The following is a 5986-nucleotide window of genomic DNA, read 5'->3' on the forward strand; positions in this document are numbered from 1 at the left end:
GGTGACAGCACGCTGGATTGTCATATCCCAAACATTTTCTGTTATTATAAATATATTTCCGTTTATTTTTCAAGAAGTGCTAGGTTTTTCCTGTACTATAGCCTTTGCTGGCAGGATGTAGTGTTTACAGTGCACTATGTCTTCTGGTATGGGCTAGAGCAATATTGTTACTTTCATTGATCTGTCTCAGCTTTATCCTTGGCTTTGAAAAGATGAAAGTGACTGAGGTATGAGTGATGCTAGTAATGCCATTCCTTGTGCAGCCAGTCCCTGCTATGAATGGTGTGAAAATGTTGCTCATAGGGTCAGTTGGTGCATGCATTTCAGTGGGCTTGGCAGACTGATATGTAATAGCTACTTCTGGCTCGGTGAGGAAAGCAATGGGAAACTACCTCACTCCTCATTTCCCTAGTACGCCTCTTCAGTGATGCCTAGGCCATTTATGACAGCTGATGGCGGAGCTGTTGAGGATCCAACCAGCCTTCGGGCTGAGGACTAAACATACACATACATTGAGACGATTTGGAAGATTTTGGTACAAATCGCACCTTTTAACTCCCTCTGGTTTAAGAGCTTGAGTTTTGTGAAACAAACACGTAAGCGTTGTTTATATATAGATGGCGCGTGGCCTTCGGAGAGGCCTGTTGCAGGTCATTCCAGTTTGTGTCTGTGAGGATGAGGCCCTGACCACGATTAAATCTAATACTGAATATTGCGCAAACACTCGATCCTCCAGCCAGAGGAATTAACTAATGAAGGTTAATATTCCCAACCCGGCCGGGATTTGAACCCGCTACTCATTGTCCAAATTTCAGCATGCTAAGCATTTAGCCACGGCGCTGGACAGGGCCCTGTTAAAGCGATAGTCAATTCGAGTCATCACTTTAGAATATTCTTACCATATTCTATGGCTTGTGTTCAACGTTGACAGCTGTTTTCTGTCTTGCTACATGTCTCTACCCATGCATAATGTATGCATGATGGGGATAATATTTTTCAGTAGATATTGTCGGGAATGGTGATAAGCGTGACTTTAATAATGAAATGAAGCCAGCGTAAGGTCATGTGAGGTTAAGAGCACGCTTTTAGCCAACCGTCGTAGTGAGGTTAAGCACACACACTTTGTCAACACATTTCGGGTGGTGGAGGCCTCTCCGAGGGGCCGTGTGGTGGTGGGGTGGCGACCGAACTGTCGAAAAAACCACTACTATCTTGGCTGAGTTGTGTGGAATTTGAAGATACTCAAATACGTCAGCCTCATCAGAACGTTAAAGAACTCCTGGGGGTCTAAATTCTCGCACCTTGGTGTCTCCGGAAACCGTAAACAAGTAATTAGTGGGATGTAAAACCAATAACATTATTAAAATTACTTTCCAGTGAATGGATCTGTTGAAACTGATCACACAGTATTCAGTTCCGGTGATAACAAGGGACAACAGTTGTTAATGTTTTACTTCCATGATTATTCAGTAATGAGCCTCCGTAGTTCAGGTGGCAGCGCGCCGGCCTCTCACCGCTGGGTTCCTTGGTTCAAATCCCGGTCACTCCATGTGAGATTTGTGCTGGACGAAGCGGAGGAGGGACAGGTTTTTCTCCGGATACTCCGATTTTCCCTATCATTTGCAACAACACTCTTCAATATCATTTAATTTCATCTGTCAGTCATTAATCGTTGCCCCAGAGGAGTGCGACAGGCTTCGGCAGCCAGCACAATTCTTATCCTCGCCGCTAGATGGGGGATTCATTCATTCCATTGCTGACTCGATCGAATGACTGGAAGCAGCTGTGGCTTTAGAAATGCTTAACCCATTTCTGCCATTTAAAAAACATCCAGAAAACATCGAAATGGAAATGCATAAGGGTGATTAAAACTTGGTACTAGAAAGGTCATGAACCTGGTTCAAACTTCCTGCGCCGCTCCTATATGACGCATCAGAGAACACAGTTTGTTTAATAGAAAATTTTCCTCATTGTGCGATCTTTTTCTCCTTCGATTTTGTCGCAGAGGTGCTGATTCTTTCCTTTTTTTATTTTCGTCGTGGTTTAACGTCGCGATAACTCAGATAGGTTTCTGATGGCGATTAGATCGCAAAGAGCTAGGAGTGGGAAGGAGGTGGACTTGACCTTAATTAAGGCACGGATCCAGCATTTTTCTGGTGTTAAATTAGGAAAGAAACAGCGGAAAACAATCTTCAAGACTGCCAGTGGTGGGATTCGAATCCACCATCTCCCTCCAGAATGCATACGGGTACACGGTCCGCACCACGCAACCAACTCGTTCTGTGTGTGAGCGTACGTATGTTTGTTTGTTTGTTTGACTGTCTGTCTGTTTATTTGTTTATTTGATGAGTTCTTATCGCAGGGACTGGCTGCATAAGGAATTGCGTTAATAGCATGGTTTCATATTATCCTAGTTAAAATCATACTGAGAAAGTTCAATATTTGTTCTAGGTTCTCCATACCAGACAACGTAGTCATTTGTGTACAATACAGTATGTTTAATCAGGGATGGATCCGAGCAACCATTGAGAATATTATTGTCATGAAGATTGATGTTAAAGATAACATCGCTGATTCACTGAACGTGTTCTACAGTGCTCTGCTTTACTACTAGAGTTGCTATCAGGGATAAATGGACAAAACATTGTTATGATGATTCAGAGGGCGTATGATATAAATGTCTTATTTGTATGGTCTCTAATATAAATGGTGGTGATCGGATTACGACAACGATAGAAACAGAAAGTGGAATGAAAAGGTGTTAATATAAGGAAAGATCTCCATTTGGATAATCACATAAATTTGATTGTAAATAAAGAGTAAAGAGATCTGTACATGGTTATGAGAGTGTTTAGAGGTTGTAGTAACGATGTAAAGGAGAGGCCATAAAAATCTCTGGTAAGACCCCAACTAGAGCATGGTTCCAGTGTATAGGAACCTCGGCAGGATTACTTGATTCGAGAATTGAAAAAATCCAAAGAAAAGCAGCTCGATTTGTTCTGGGTGATTTCCGAAAAAAATAGTAGCGTTACAAAAATGTTGCAAAGTTTGGGCTGAGAAGACTTGGAAGAAAGAAGACGAGCTCCGCCACTAAGCGGTATGATCGGAGCTGTCAGTGGAGAGATGGCGTGGAACGACACTAGTAGACGAATACATTTGAGGGTTGTCTTTAAAAGTAGGAAATATCACAATATAAATATAAAGTTGGAATTCAAGAGGAAAAACTGGGGGAAATATTCGTTTATAGGAAGGGGAGTTAGGTATTGAAATAACTTACCAAGGGAGATGTTCAATAAATTTCCAATTTCTTTGAAATCATTTAAGAAAGGCCACCTGGGTGACTGCCCTAAGCGCAGATCAGAATTGATTGATTGATTGATTGATTGATTGATTGATTGATTGATTGATTGAAGATACTTTTCATCTGGAGGTTAATAAAGTAATGTTACTTAAATTTTCAGTCCGTAGACACAGTAGTTCAAAATATAATATACCTGTAAAAAAGTACACACTATTAAACAAAGAATGACATGCTTCGAAACCGACTTTCAACCTATTAGGTCGTGTTCCGTACGTTTAGTACGTGCTGAAGAGATGTTAAGTACAGAACAAAAATTGCCAACTGGACACCAGTGGGATCCGAACCCACAACCTCCCGATTACGCGTCGGTTGCTCTACCAATTGAGCTATGGTGGCCTAGGTCTTCTTTGTTCTGCTGGAAAGGATCTAAGCTACAGATCTGGTACCACTACCATCACACTGTAGAGTGCGTTGAAGTTGCCCATTGAGGGCTAAGTCAACCGACGCGAAATCGGGAGGTTGTGGGTTCGGATCCCACTGGTGTCCGGTTGGCCATTTTTTCTGTACTGAACATCTCTCCAGCACGTACTAAACGTACGGAACACGACCTAATAGGTTGAAAGTCGGTTTCGATTACAATGTGGTCGTGAAAATTCAATATTCAGTGACATGTTCGTTCTACAAGAACATCCTCTGATTCGATCAGATCACTTTAAATCATACGTGTATGCGTACAATATTGTTTACGTTGGGTAAACTGGTCAGTGCATATGAACTGGTGAAGTTATGAACAAATAATGAATGTATTATTCCTCTATTGTCACTTAAGTACAAACACAGTTGCTGAAGGCAACAGACAACAGCAGAACATTTTCCGTAATTTTCCCCAAGCTGGTTTATTGTATCGTACTCTTTTTTCTTCCAGCCTCCATATTCTACCATCCAAGTTTGGTCACACTATTTCTGAGATTAAAAATCATTAAGCACGAACCTTGCAGCCTAGCAAACTCAACACAAAATATAAAGACTTACACGCTTTGATAATTACTTTTCCCGCGTAATTCCTATCCACTATCCACAAGAGCATACGATCATAGTATTGAAAGACCCGTTATGTTGGTTTCCTAATCGTATATGTAAAGACTGTCGTTGTATGATAGCCATCTCTGATTGTCAGTACGTGATCTGCTACAAGACTGCATGCTTGTGTGTGGGAAAAAAATCCTTGAACTACTCCAGCACAGAGCTATACCTACTGCATAGGTAACCCGTCCAGCAGTATGTTCTTGCAGGCTTGCCTATGCAAGAATATTTGTTGGTTACAATCGGCATTGTTCCATTACTAACAGATATAACTAGTGGTTGTTTAAATATATTTGTTTAATGACGTAAAGCGTACGGTAATGAAATCTGCACTTTTTAAGTTAATTTTATCAATTCTTTCTGAATTCAGGTACACATTATGTTCTTTGTATGGTTTTGTTATCATTGGGTGAACACTTACTGACACAAAACCTGAGCAGAGTCTTGCGCGGAAGAATCACTGTCAAAATGTGCATAGATTGTTCAGTGTTGCTATTTCGTAATACAATGTTCAAAAACAAATTCGCGTAATCTGGTTTGGTGTACATTTATTTTTCTTTGTTTATGTAAGAAATACACTTTGCAGCAAGCTACACTAAAGCAACAGAACCGATATCAAAGCTGAAAGCCCTCTTAAACCACACCATGAGGCAACTCGTGCGAAGTGGTCAACAACTCAGCTTATGATGTCAGGAACAGTAGAAGCATACGTTTATTTTCCTAGACTGCGTGGTCCAGATCACATAGCTGTGAGTTTGCATTCAGGAGATAGTGGGCAAAAACCTCATCGGTAACCCTGAAGATGGATTTCCGTGGTTTACCATTTTCACACCAGGCAAATGCTGTACCTTAATTAAAGCCACGGCCACTTCCTTTCCAATCCTAGCCCTTTCCTGTTCCATTATCGCCAAAAGATATAACTGAATCGGTGCGACGTTAGGATACTTGCAAACAGTACAGTATTTATTACATCGATTACCGGGATATGCTTTGATTATAGTCTTAGTGGTTCTAGAAAGTAATTATATACGGTACACCTCAAATAATTTTGGAATATTCTGAGATTAGGCACGTTATGTGTTAGGACGTATGTAGTCCTGTTGTAACTGGTAGAGAGCACTGTATACACACAAGTCAATTATGTTTATAATACAGCAAATATCAGTGCTACGGTGTGTGTTGAGCCTAGGGTGAAGTATCCCCATTTCGCGTGGTTGGTAGTAGATTATGCAGTGCAGGACGCCTACGAGCTTCAGCTGGTATTTACGTTTCATGTGCAATGCGTATTTCCCAGTTTGGCCGAGCCAAGATTGTGGCATTGATTCAGGGTGGACGTACACAAGGAGCAGTATCACGTATCGTACAGATTATACAAATTGCAGTGTCAAAAACGTGAGACCAGTGGTGTGATTGACTTGCTGAGGGTGACAACCTCACGTCAAGATCCGTATATCCGCGTAACAGTACAGAGGACACCAATTTCGACTGCTCAACAATTACGAGACCACTTCTTGAGGGCAACCTTGTTTCGTGTATTTGCATACTCTGTATGCTTCATACTGCCCAGTGAAGATTATTTCGACTGATTCGACATATTCCACT

At 41.3% G+C, this 5986-nt stretch overlaps 1 non-coding gene across 1 annotated transcript; it reads right to left on the reverse strand.

Moving 5' to 3' along the window:
• Window positions 1-3616: 3616 nt before the first annotated feature.
• TRNAT-CGU (transfer RNA threonine (anticodon CGU)) lies at window positions 3617-3697 on the reverse strand. The gene has a single exon. It is a non-coding gene; the product is annotated as a tRNA-Thr (tRNA).
• Window positions 3698-5986: the final 2289 nt, after the last annotated feature.

The sequence above is a fragment of the Anabrus simplex genome, chromosome 7 (genome assembly GCF_040414725.1).
Source record: "Anabrus simplex isolate iqAnaSimp1 chromosome 7, ASM4041472v1, whole genome shotgun sequence".
NCBI lineage: Eukaryota > Metazoa > Arthropoda > Insecta > Orthoptera > Tettigoniidae > Anabrus > Anabrus simplex.